This window comes from Meriones unguiculatus, chromosome 20 (assembly GCF_030254825.1).
Source record: "Meriones unguiculatus strain TT.TT164.6M chromosome 20, Bangor_MerUng_6.1, whole genome shotgun sequence".
NCBI classification, from domain to species: domain Eukaryota; kingdom Metazoa; phylum Chordata; class Mammalia; order Rodentia; family Muridae; genus Meriones; species Meriones unguiculatus.
The window spans coordinates 50,197,778-50,212,250 of NC_083367.1; the positions used below are offsets into that span (position 1 = coordinate 50,197,778).

General features: G+C 37.7%; 1 long non-coding RNA gene across 2 annotated transcripts in view; it reads left to right on the forward strand.

Moving 5' to 3' along the window:
* The first annotated feature begins 7,122 nt into the window (after nucleotides 1-7,122).
* Nucleotides 7,123-14,473, forward strand: part of LOC132649497 (uncharacterized) — a 163,193-nt gene continuing 155,842 nt past the window's right edge. For both annotated transcript variants that reach the window (XR_009587948.1, XR_009587949.1), the window contains exon 1: nucleotides 7,123-7,203. This is a non-coding gene — a long non-coding RNA (uncharacterized LOC132649497). The remainder of the gene's footprint in view (nucleotides 7,204-14,473) is intronic.

Here is a 14,473-nt window from a genome sequence, read left to right on the forward strand (position 1 = left end):
AGAGAATCCGGTGTCACCATTTTCTACAGTTTTCAGAATCCTGTGTATCCATCCCACCTACCACTACCCACTCAGCTGAGGAGCGCTTAATCCCACTTCCTATGACTTTTCACTCAGCCTCAGGGAAGCAAAGTAAATAAAACATTTATTCCTTATTAGACACAGAAAAGAATGAGATTTTGCTAAATTTAGTGACTTGCCCAAGTCCCTTCCAATTTAAGCTCATGATTGTTTTCAAGAAGTTCTTAGAGAAATAGCAGATTAATTTAGTTGGATATCAATTTTGATGTAATTTAAAATTCCATTATCACTTTCTATTTGTGACATGACTGTGGATAAGCTGCTTTGATTTTTAATGTCTATGTTTTCTGCAAGATGAAGAACAAATGAATAACTAGATGATGAAAGGTTGAGTGAGACCCAAGCAGAGCTCCCTGACATGTCTTGGGAAATGTTTATGAGCAAATGCTATGACTGCATCTCTTATTTTAGAGACTGGATATTCTGGTCTACAGGCATATTACTTCAATGAGCATGATACTTAGTAAATAGGGATCACTAGGTAGTAGTGTCAGAGCTTCTGAGTACATGGAATAGTTAATAGCAGCAGACAGACTCTGGTTATAGAGGATGTTGACCTCAAGTATCACATGCTCATTATCTCATTTACAGAAGAGTTATTCTGCCTCACTACAGTTCCACAGATGTTTCACAGATGTCTTTAAGGATATATTTCTATAGCTTGTTATTAAGCAAACTTCTGTGCACCATGGCATTTTACCATGGCATATTAATGAGGACATTATAGAATTGTAAATAAATATGTGTGTGGCAATCAAGATGAAGAGCAGATCTATAAAACTGGTTATAAAAATCTAATTAACATTTTAACAATAAAAAGCTTGGTGCCTTGATACCACATGTCTCAGTTAGTAGATAAAATGAAGAATTCACAACTGGTTTGAAGAGTGAATGAAACTCTGTCATCAACATTTAATGGGATGTGTCAGATTTTACCACCATTTGAAAGGAAGCAAATAGGGGTTACCATAGAAATCACCTTGACAGAAAACTGCGCAAGATGCAACACAAGCTATCCTTCAGACAGGTTTATAGGGGTTAGTGATATGTCCAGCTATTGTTTTAATGTAATCTGACAGTGGAGGAAAAAAAGACTACATTTATGTAGGAATAGCCATATATGCCTAATATAATCTGAAAAGTATGGTGTAGAAATTCTGAAGGCAAGTATATCTTTATTGCTTTATATCATAATTGCTCTTTGATAAATCCATAAACGTTAATGTTATTTATAGCTTTAAGAAAGCATCATCACATCCTTGCTATGCAAAGGCATGGCAACCACAGTGCTGCTTTTACTATTTAAATTTAATATGCTATTTTGCATTTCAGTGAAAATGTTCTTTTGTGTCTTGGCTCTGGCATATTTAAACACTGCATTTCACTGACCTGATCTTGTACAAATTAGAATAGTTTCATCCCCAGACATAATTTTCCATTATTGTTACAAAGAAGATATTTTTAATCCTTGAAAAACAAAATCACCCATACATAGTCGTCCTAATTCCACAGCTAGAACACAGGCACAGAGCTACAAGGAGATCACACTTATTACATGGACTCTTTCAAAAAAGGAGGTGGTGGTGTAGATTTCCTTGCCCATTAAAACAGTAAGAATTGCAACAAGAGTTTTGAAAAGTCATTATTTGTGGAACTAAAGAGAAACAAGGAAACAATTGTAGATATATAAGCATCAAAAATTATAATGATCTGAGAAAGTAAAGGAGAAAAGCCTGACACAATTTTTATTACTTAAAAAAATTGGCAATGTTTAAATAGAATAAACAGTATTTTAATTATAAGCATATACTCAATGAAAGTCCTCAGATTATACTTTATGACCAGTTAGAAGAATGAAAGCTGGAAACAAAAGGAGAAAAAGGAAGAGTGAATAACAAGAGAGATTAACAAAGGACAGAAAAATGGAGACATGGAGGTGAGAGGAGTGTAAATGAGGAAGGAATAGACTTTTTTTTTTTTTTTTTTTTTTTTTTTTAGATTTTACAATTGCCTTATTTACCTTGGACTGGGTGGGTATTTTGACTGCACTGTCTCAACCTCATGATCCACCTCCCAGCCCTCATCCAATCAATGCCATCCACATTAACCATTCTTATCTAGGCTACCTTCCATCCCTAATCTTATATATACTTGCTTATATTCTTCATCTGTGCCTTTCACGCCATTATTGGAGTCCTTCCTCCCAGCCCACGTGGTTCCTTCTCCATGCTAACGCTTTGTGGCATCCCTCTTCCTCCTCTCTTCCAGTCTCTCTCTCTCCCTCCTGTGATTCTCCTGTCCCCAAAGCCCTTGAACTTTGGCCACGCCTATCCCATTCTGCCTTGCCTAGGAATAGGCCTTTTAATCCAACAATCAGAAATAATGCTTTAGGCAGGTTTACACAACAAAGATAGGGCAATAACTGGACTTTGAGGGCCAGTAATTAACATCAAAATACAAGCATCAGACCAACCTCCAACAGGTGTCTAATCTACTTCTTCCATGGGAGGGAAACCATATCACCCTTAGCTGGGAGGTCTCATTAGGAAAGGCAACACTTGGCCCCTCTGCTATCATTCTCAATGGCTAAAATAAGAGTTTAGAGCCAGATAGTATGAAGTCTGTCCAGGGGTGCAGCTAGTTCCACAACTTGCCACCTGGAGCTCTAAAGCCTCCCACACCTGTCAGGCTTGTTATGATCATGCAATCGATACAGTTGGTATGGTTCAGGGGATGCTCAAGAGAAAAACCAGAAGCAGGTACTTTCAAACAACAGCAACACTGGGTCCCTGATACTGTTGACATTTTTGTCCATTTAAACCTTTTGCTGCAGAAGTCTCCAAAATTGGGTGGCCATGACTAACCTCTGGGTGTGGTTGACCGTCATGTTTCACACTGTAGCGCTGTCTTGAAGCACCTGGGCTTCCACGATCTGCTTCATGTTTGCTCTCCGGCCATCAACGCATGTCAGAGTACAGAAGGGTCAAAACACAAGCCAACTGGAGATTGTCTCCATCTCAACTTTCTTCTCCAAGATCTCCTTCGTGAGATTCTGAAACTCTGGCTGGTTGCCATCATTGTATTCTCCTTTTCCCCATTCTCTGGTAAGTCCAGACCCTCATAGTCACCACAACCAGTTTCTTTCCATGAAACTCCTTTAGCTGCTGCAGGCAGTACTCATCAATAGATGAAAGAAACAGTTGTGTCTCTTGTCAGACCAGAGCACTTTGTATGTGAGCCCAGCTTCTGCATACTCTCTACAAAGGCAGAGTTGGTCACCTGTTTTTGTTTTTTTTTTTCTCTCACCTAAATGACTGGCTATAAAATCCGACTCAGTGACTAAAAGCAGGCCTTTGTGTGTCTGTGTCTCATTTATTTTCCACACTACAAGGCAGCTTTGATCAGACCCAAGTTGGAAAGGAACACACTAGTGATAGAGTAGATAGACTTCTGTGTCTCCTTCACTCGAGACATATGCTCTGACAGGGAAGTCATCTTATCTACAGATGGTGAGGTGGATTAGCAGAGGAGGTCAGAAAGGCACTGACAGTTGGTTGAATGTTCATGGATTTCACATTTGGAATTCTCGAACACCTCAGAGAATTTCTTTCACTTCTCTTTTTCTACTTCCAACTCAGAAGAGCTCTTCACAATGCTTTTATTGATGACTTTTAGGATCTTGTTCTTCTGGAACCTTTCCCTGGATATGTTCAAAGACATGTCTGTTGTACTTGGTTATCAGCTTGTTGCAGCTGTCCGTGATGAACACATGACTGACATACAGTTTGTTGTTGTTACTCTTCTGGTTCTTTTTTGTTTGGTTTTGTTTTTAGGGACAGTGTTCCTCTGTGTAGCCTTGGCTGTCTTAGACTCTCCTTGTAGAGCAGGCTGGCCTCAGAATCACAGAGATCCACCTGCCTCTGCCTCCCTGAGTTCTGGGATTACAGGTATGTACCATGGCACTTGGCTTTCCCTTCTGGTTCTTAAGAAGTTCAAAGAGAGCTTGCCATGTAATGCAGAGCAATGCCCTGAATTCCAAGGATCTTCCCCAGAGAGGCTGAAAAGAAAGTTGTATTCTTTATCTGGGTCTTTCCATGCCATTACTGGAGCCCTTCCTCCTGGCCCATATGGTTCCTTCTCTACTGTAACCCATCATGGTGTTCTTCCTCCTCTCTTCCCGTATGAAGGGCTGATTTTTATCTCCTTTAACTACTTTCTGGATTTATAATAAGATGGATCCATTCTTCAGAGATTAAAAAAATTTAAAGCAAAACATAAAATCAAAACAAAAACAACAAACTAAAAGCAAAACCTCAAAAAAGTAAAAAAAAAAAAAAAAAATTGAAAGAAACAGTTGTGTCCCTTGTCAGAGCAACTTTGTGATGTCACTGCACCAGGCCTTGTTTTTTTACAGCTATAATTGTCCCTTCAGCAATTTTCAGTGTGCTGTGAACTGCTAACTCACTTTTCTAATCTTTGCAATTCAAAGCTCCTAACCACAAAGAGTTGAAATACCTAAGGAAAAAAACTATGAAACCCCTCTTTGAAATCCATAACAAACAGCCAGAAGAACTGAAGAACTGGATATTTGAATAAACTACAGAGAGCATATTTTAATAAATATGGATAGAGGCTTGCATCCAAAACAAACAATGAACATTATTTCAGGGTACACAAGTTATTTTTCAAAATTGCTCTTGTGCAGGGCTATGGTGGAAATAACACATTGCAAATATTTGAGAAATTAGAGAAATGAAAATATCCTCCTCTCCCCTGCCGGGAGCCAAAGCCAGCTAGTGGAAAGTTACAGACAGCTGTAACAAGGTTTCGTTTCCGGAACCTATGAGACATCTGTGCATCAGGCTAGACATTTTGAGATATCGTAACTGACATTCTTGTAGTATCTTTTTTAGTAAACATTTTTGTGGTGTTCTGCATCATCATTAATCACCGTGTTATGTTTTGTAAACTATATTGCTGACACATTTTCCCTTCCTGCCTTCTCCCTATAAAGTTGTGTGAAATTTTTCAAATAAACGAGAGGGAGATCAGACTATAGACTTGCTCTCTCATTCTTTGTGTCTCCTTGTCTCTATTTCATTCTTTCGCCCCTCCTTAGGAACTCGTTGAACTCCTGCTGGATGGGACACTCCTCCATTATGCAGAATGATTTGTTTAGATGATTTGATGTATTTTAAGTAGAAAATTAATTAGAAATCAAGAAGTATTGATAAATTACTAATTTCAATTATATACAAAACCTTAGGAGATGCAATTATGATAGATCTCAAAGAGCAACAGTAGTTTAGGTTTCTGTATTAGGACAATATGACTTTAAATATAATTTAGTTATTAAATTATAATTATACTTAGTTATAATTTAATTATAATTATATATAGTATTATAATATATAATTATATTTATAACTACAATTATAATTAAAATATATAATTATATATTACTTATTATATATATCTTATAGAAATAATATAACATATAATTATATATTATAATATATTCCATACATATGCGTATTTATGTGTATATGGAAAACTAGTAAACAATGTCTATTGATATTGTATTGATTGCCTTACAGAAGAAGAACTAAAGACCCTATTACTGACCACACCACACAGTTCAGACATAGGTACTTGAAGAATCAAGGAATCTAGCTGGAGCTGACATGGAAACCTCCTTACTGAGGACTAGTCCTTGCAATCATGGAAAGTCTCATGTAAACTTCCAAGGGAGGAGAGCAATCAATATATTAATATCTTATCTGGCTATAACACCTTTGAACTAACAAACATAATCAGGATGGTAAGATATTTCTAAAGGTATAATAGTGACACTAACCCGGGGCATAACCAATAGCCATCTACTTGGACATAAGGCCCACTCAATAGTAGGGAATTCGTGCCTGTTTGACACTGTAAACCTAGTCAATTACCTGTGGCTGGTGAGACTGTGCAGCCTAGAGGAGAACCTAGCACTGACACTTTGCTAAATCATTATAATTCCAACTGTATTCTAAATGTACCTTTATACCTGGAGATATGTGCAATTCCCTCATCAAGAAGCTTTTCTTTTTATTGTCCCTCCCCCATTTCTTTTCTTCTTCAGTTGGAGACTATTAAAGAAAGGCACAATTAATGAAAATGCAGAACAGTGACAGTGGTGCTCATCCACCTTTAATACATTTACAACAGAATCTATATAGGTAAGGTCCAGTGGTGCCAGAGAGACTGTAAGGACTTATGGACCAGAGTGTAATACATGCTGAGAGAGATTATCCTCTCGTACGAGGGAGGGTGGGAATCAGAGGGAAGGATGGATATGATAAAAATACATTGTATGAAATTTTAAATAATAAAATATTATATTAAAGAGCTACCAAATGCATTTTCTCATGTTAATGTCACATGAAACTGAAACTGAAAAGAGAGGATTACTGAAAGAGTAATGGCCACTGAAACTGAAAGGGAGGATTAGCAAAAGTAGTAATCCCTTACAGGTAAGAAACAAGATGAGACCACTCAAAATCAAATCATACTGTAGTAGGAAAAAGTGAGCAATATATCAAGCACAATGTATCATGATTATATAGGATTCATTTCTGGAAATTAATGATGGGTAATATTTTAAAGGCCCTAAAGGAACATCCAGTTAGAAGTGTACACAAACATTTCTCTCTACTAACTCCAAAAATCCTATATAAAAATTCCATTGGAAGGGAAATAAAAATGCATAACCATGTTGCCATAGTTGGCAAGAAAGAGGCACCTGAAATTTTTAAAATTTTAGAAGCACAAAAGTAAATGAATGAGTGGCTCCTGAATTCCGTAAGACACACCAGAAATATAAACCTACAGGGAGTCAAGAGATTCATGTTTAAAATCTTTTAAAATCCAGACATTGGGCTTGCTAGCTATTGGTGAGGCCAGGAAAATTGGTTCAAGAATTAATCCAGAAGAAAAGCTGCCCCTCACCCCCACCCCAGCTTGACAAGGCTGCACAGCTCTCCTACTGCAGAGAGGAAGGCTTAGGGAGGCAGACTGCCTCAGTGTGGCTGAAACGGAGCTGCTTTCCAATCACACATGCCGACCAGGCTTATCTGAAAGGTAAGGGTTAGCTAAAGCCTCCAAGTGTGAGGCTCTCAGTTCTCTCTTTTCTCTTGTCAGCAGGATTACCTCCCTCAGCCTGGAATGGAAAGACTTGTCGATGTAGAAATTGCCCACTATTTGTGCATGTGTGTCTGTGTGTGTTTTCCTTTGCATGTGTGTACTTGCCTGTGCATCTCTGTGTTTACACGTGTATTTGCTTGTGCGTGAGGTCTTTGCTGCACATTCAGGCATGTGTGTGCATGCATGTGGATCCTGTGCTTCACCACACACAGCACATTAAATATTACGTTTATTTAACAGCAGACTAAGGTGAAACAGTATGAAACAATAGCCAGCAGACTAAGAACTTTTTTTGTTACAAACCATATTAAGTAATTAAAATGATTTTTTAAAAAAGGCTATTCATTTATTCCTGAAATAGACAAATACTGAACCTGTATTAAACACAAGTTTGTTAAACTCTGCTTGCTGTTGCTTTGTAAAGAGCGACCGACATGTTCCTGTATACACTGGAAAACTCAGTATTACCCACAATGAAATATCATTTTGCTTCCCTTAAAAGCATAGCATAATGGAAACAAATTGCAAACTTTCACGTAGTCACATACTTTTTAGAAACAAGTTAGAAATGCAAACTTATTTATTCCTGTGTAACTATTTGTACCCAAATAATAATGGTGATTTTAAGCACACTAATAATATTTATGGTCAACTGACACTGTTTCCAATTCAAATAATGGCAAGCGTGACTTAAATGGTTTCTTATAGGTATTGAAGAGAACTTCTCTACTATTCAAGCCCATGTCTCATCTATTACCTAGCAAGGACTGATTATGATTCAAATCAACAGCCTTTTTTTTTTCCAGTAAAAGATAAGAAGACCCAAAATGTGTGATTCCTGTTGAAAGTTTTTTCACAGCCAGAAGGTAGTTGGTTTCACATCTTACTGTGGTCTCACGTGGCAGAGAGGGAAGGAGCGAGGGAGAGACAAAGAGGAGAGCAGAAAGAGGGTGTGTGTGGGGGACCTAGATGATTAGGGAGAGAAAGGGACTGGGAGGGGGAGGGGAAGGAGGAGAGAGAAATAAGAGAGAGGTGGAGGGAGAGAGATAGAAGGAAAGGGAATTAGAGAGAGGAGCTAGAGAGGGAGAAGGGAGAGGAAGAGAGGAAGAGAGGGAGAGACAGAGGGAGAGGGAGAAATACTGAGTTATCACCTCCCTTTCTTTTCTTACAGCCAGTAATTCAATCACTTAGGACTGATTTTCATGCCTTTTTCTAAACTTGGATGTTTTACCCCAATGTTTTTAATGCTTAACACATTCTTATCATGAGTTTGAACTTCAACATCCAAATTTGGTGGGGTAATCCACAGACATATTAAGTCCATAATAGCTCCACTATGTACATCTCCAATGCAGTATCATATATAAAAACCTTTTTATTTGTTTCTATAAGATGGCTCCTAGATGGAATTTCAACTTAGCATCAGGCCTTTTGATTCTTTCATGGCACTGAATTGTTTCTTTGAGGCCAGACATATTTCATCAGTGGTGCCGTGATCTTCCTGGTTAATTAGTTCAAAATCTTAGACCTCCTCTTCCCATCTATCTTAGGGTTTGTATTGTTGCTACAAAACACCACAGCTAAAAAGCAAGTTGAGGAGGAAATGGCTTATTTAGTTTACACTTCCACATTGCTAGTCATTGTCAAAGGAAGTCAGGATAGGAACACAAACAGGGCAGGAACCTGGAGGCAGGAAGTGATGCAGAAACTATGGAGGGGTGCTGCTTACTGGCTTGCTTTCAATGGCTGTCTTGGCCTCTCATTTTTTTTTCTTTCTTTCTTTATTATCATTTATTCAATTTGTATCCTGGCTGTGGCCCCCTCCCTCATCTCCTTCCAATCTCACCCTCTCTCCCCCCTCTCCCCTTATGCTCCTCACCTATTCCACTGATATGAGAGGTCTTCCTCTCCTTCTATTTGACCCTAGCCTATCAGGTCTCATCAGGAGCAGTTGCATTGTCTTCCTCTGTGGCCTGACAAGGCTGCACCCCACAGGGGGAGGTGGTCAGAGAGCCTGTCACTAAATTCATATCAGAGGAAGCCCCTGCTCTCCTTGATGAACCTATGGGATATTAGGTCCTCTCCATTCATTGTCCTTGGTTGGGGTATCATTCTCTTCAGGGCCCCCAGAGCTTAGTTTTTATGGCTCCCAGCCTGTTTTCTTATAGAAGTCACAGATCATTAAGGAAAAATTCTTTACAGTCAGATCTTGTGGAGGTACTTTCTCGACTGAGGTTCCTTCTTTTCTGACAACTCTAGCTTGTGTGAAGCTGACACAAAAGTAGCTATGACACCATCTTTGTGTAGTTCCACAATCTTGTTCCCCAACAAATTCAAATCTGTTTAATTTAAAGATGAAATGTTTGATTACCTCTCACCAGTGGATCCATTTCCTTTCTAGTTCCATCCCACATTCCGGACTACTAGTGAGGCTCGCTAGTCTCAGATCTCTAGCTTCATTTGCATATGTTACTCATTTATTTTTATACTTCTACATGATTTACTGTAATGTCCTAAATATTTTCCTCTTCTCAATTTATTGTTTTAAAATACGTATTGCCATGTTTTCTTTTAGATTTTTTTCCTTGTGAAAAGTCCTACATTTGTAGGTTCAATGCAGAATGTGTTTCTGGCTCTCTATCTGTTTAACGGAAATTTGTATTCAGTTGTCAACCATAAATTGGATATTCCTGGACTAAATTTAATCATCTCCTGCCTCTTCTTGTGAGAATGCCATACCAACCCTATTTTATTTAACACGCATATTCTTATTCTTGAATCTCATTACCATGGATGTCCCTCCCTCTCTAAATCGACAAAATACTTTAGTCTTTCTTTTTTTTTCTTGAAGTCTCCTTGCTCATGGATGCTAATGATCTTAACTTTACTCTTTTCTCTCTCTCTCTTACTTCCTCTCTTTTCTAGTATAATATGCCCAAACAGATTTTTCCCAGTGTTTCCTTTGGTTATTATAATACATTTCTATATTGCCTTTTGGTACCCTGCAGGAATTCTGCCACTCTTCTTTAAAAAGTAAATTTTGTTTTGCTTCCCTTTGCTTATAATACTTGAATTATTCCCCATTTCTTCTAAGAATGATGTCTTAATTTCTTAATATTTAACAACTTCCCTTTATTATTTGATGCCTGCTAACCTTTATAAATTCGCCCTCTTGCTCATATCTTCTCTTCTTTCCAGCACGTTGTAACTTGAAGACAGCTAGCTATGCCCTGAACTTTCACAGTTTCATGGATTTCACTTGGTTACTCTGTTTGCTTGTTGCTCATTCTTGCAAGTGAAATGCTGTGTCTTCCAAGGAAGCTCTGTAATCTGCCTCCTCTATTCTCAGAATTGATTCATGGTTGCTCTCATTGTTCTTCTGAGGTATCTGTAATAGCATTGCTGAAATTCACTGTGGTTGCCAGGTTACCCACCGAAAATTTCCATATCTCTTGTTTATTCAGCATTTAGAAGGATTTCTGGCACATGAATATTAGCTGCAGAGAGGACTGAATGAGATGTCTGCAGAATAGTATCTTTTCTGTTCCCTGTCACGCAGCATAGCTGATAATAAGATGATGAGTATAAAAGCTCATCATTTCATATGTAGCTCATCCAAATGTGCATCTAGCCTCCATACATTATTGATATTAATTATAATGTTTACAATCAAATTACGGTTGCTATTTTATAGAACTCAAATTTTGTATAATATTTATAGATACGTTAAAAAGAGAACCCATAAAAAGTAACACAATTTGCAAAAAATTAATGACAAAATTTATGAAAATAACGAGCTAAAGAAAAGGAGAAAGCAGATATGTGCAAGTGTTGCAAAGCAGATCGCTCTGAATTGAAGTGGCTCACCCGGAGGGGCTAAGGAGGCTCACGTGACTCGGGAAGTAAACAAACTTCACATGGCAAAGCTGAAGCTTGCAAGATTTTTTTTCCAAGGTCCCCTCTCAGCTCTTAAAAGCAGTAGCGGATTACTGGAGCTGGAGAATGACGCTCTGAGCTGAAGATAGGGCAACCTGGACCTGTGAAGCTGCTTGTGAGGTGAACAGAGAGCTTTGAGCAGAGCTGGATCATCACACTATGTAAGGACCAGAAAGGACTCCCCACCATTCTCCCACTGGCAGTGCTCAGATTTCTGCCTAGGAGTGACTATGGTCCAGCTATGGCTTCCCACTGCCCATACCACTCCATACTGCCACCAAAGTCCCTAAGGAATCCAGATTCAGTCTTACAAGCCTTTTGGTGTCCACTTGTTTCATTTTAGGCCTATATCTATTATAGCTCACAAATTATACAATACCAGTGTTGGGGCAGGCTTTTGGTAACGCAGATACTTTTAAGTCATTCTTGGATCTGTAAGTAACCTCTCTCCCATACTCCTGTTAGTAACCCCAATGAAAACCCACAAAACATCTGTCCTATAACACCAGTGCCACACACATGATAATTTATGAACAGAATATTTGACTCCAGTGCTCCTGGATCTTGGTTAAACATTTATGATAGTATTAACTCTACACAATCTACAATCAACTGAGAAGAGAGTCTCAATGAAGAGTTATCTAAATTAAGTTGCCATGCTCACCCCTAACTTAGGCCTGTGGGACAAATAAAACCTTTCTCGTTCTCTTCAATTGCTTCGGTCAGGTATTTTATCATAGCAACATGAAAGAAACTAAGGCAACATCTTACAAACTGTGCTATGATGTCTTCACTCAATTACCTCCATTCACTGTGTTTAAAAGTCAGTCCCTTAAGGACTGGGCAGATGGCTCAGCAATTAAATGCACTTGCTGCTCTTCCAGAGGACCTGGGCTCAATTCCCAGCACCCACTTGGTGGCTCACAACCATCTGTGCTTCCATTTCTAGAAAATTTGACTCCTTCTTCTGACCTCTGTGGGTACCAGGCACACACATAGACACAAACACACTTGCAGGCAAAATACCAATAGAAAAGATAAAAATAAACATTAGTAAGATATTAAAAATTCACCCTACTTCTTTCATATAATCCTCAGTAAATACAGAGACAAATATTTCAGAGTGGTAAGAAGAAAAGAAAAATAATATTATTTTCATATATTGTTTTTTTTTATTTAAAAGACGATGGAAGAAATAGGATAAAATATAAGAACAGAAAATGACAGTGTATAGAGGAGATAATTTTTTTTAGCTGTTATAATTGATAGTTAAGTCTATAAAGATTTAAACTGCAAACACAAAATTGTTCTTAATGGAAACTTGTGAGCTTTAAAATTTCCTCACTTGTCCCCATATTTGCTTTCTGAAATTTCTTGCCATCATTGGATAAAACATTCAGTTGTGTTTGGATGCTCTGGGGTTGTTAGAACAGTGATAAGCTGAACCACAGAAATCAGATATCTTATCAGCTCTCTTTAAGGAAGACATTATTTTTGGTTATAAAAACTATACATTCATCCAGTTTATGCTACAATAAAAGATGCTTCTCCCCTCTAGAAGATATTTTTATTTATGTCACTTATAGTTGCTAAGTTGACTATGAGGTTGAGAAATTGGGCCATGGATGAATGTATTATCTGTTTCACAGTATTTTTACATTTATTTATTCATTCAGTAGAGACTTACACAGTACCTCCTACACATCAGGCATAGTGAACAAAGATGAGGAAAAATGCCTGCTTCTTGCCCTCATGGAAAAAAAAAATACACAAATCTAACAGCTGAGAAAACTTTCAAACCTTTGTTGTGCTTGTAGTTCCTCAAGAGTTAAAACAACAGCTGGTATTTTCTCTATGTTTATTTTTTTATTTTTTATTTCTTTTTTGTAGTTGATGTTGCCACGTAGGACCCAATTTCTACCCACAAGATAAGGCAGAAGGCTTTTGGCCACTGCCTCAATCAATGTTAATTAAACTCTTTAGCCTGTTAGAAATTGGACCTTGTCGTTTCTCTGGAGTCTTAAATCCTCAGGATATAACCCTAACACTCTCAGCAACAACCTTTTATTAGTTAACCCTGCTTCTGGGCACTGTATGTTAAAAAAAAATCACGTTTCTGAACAGGTCTTCAATTGACATTTGCTGTGGGTTTGGAGGTTTTATTTATGTAAAAGAAAATATATCACAAGAAGTGAGCAACGAGTCAATAAAAATAGTGTATTCACACACAGTGAAATAAGTGGTGTAGAGGCTTTTCCTTCATTTATTAAAAAATGCAAACTGCTGATTACAAATTGATGCTATGAGTAATTGACTTTCAGAGTGCCTAATAACTAAAGTGGTAGTGCAATTTCATATTTTAGAGATTTTACTTTTGATTATTGATACATTATTATCATTTAAGATTAAGATGAATTTATAAAATTATTCACATTAGAGAAAATGTTTCAATGATCTCTAGTCCAAAAAGTATAACTTTGATGGTCTTTTACTAAGAGAGTAGGTTTTTGTTTATTGATTGGAACAATGTTTAGCTAAGGAGTCTAATCCGTGCTTCTGTTGAATCAAGTCCCTGTAGTTCCTTCTATAATATTCCTTCTCATATTCATCTACTAATTGCTGTTCATTTAGTCAGCATTAGAAAGAATTGGACTAATTTTCTCAGAGGTGTATAGCAATCTGCAAAGTCATTTACAAGGAAATTTTCCCTAGCATTGAGATTTATATATTTCTATTTTGTGTGTTTATGTGTGTGTATTAAATTGGTTCTGAGTTTCTAGAGTTGTGAGTTTCTCAACATTTGGGTCTCAACACTTTGGGGTTGCATATCACATATTTGCATATAAGATATTTACATTACAGTTTATAAAAGTGGCAAAGTCACAGTTTTGAAATAGCAACAAAATAATTTATAGCCCAAGGCAGCTCAGTATCCAAGAGGGTTCCCCGATATTAGGGCCAGGGACCATCTCTGACATGAACTCATAGGCTGGCTTTGGATTATCTTCCACACGAGGAGGGAGCAGCCTTACCAGCCCACAGAGGAAGACAAAGAAGCCAGTTCTAGTGAGATCTGATAGACTACGATCAGACAGAAAGGGAGGAGGACCTCCCCTATCTTTGGACTGGGGGAGGGACGTAGGAGAAGAAGAAGGAGGGAGGGTAGGACTGGGAAGAAATAGGGGAGGGGGCTACAGCTGGAATACAAAGTGAATAAACTTTAATTAATAAAATAAATTAATTAATTAAAAAATGATTTTATGGTTTGGGT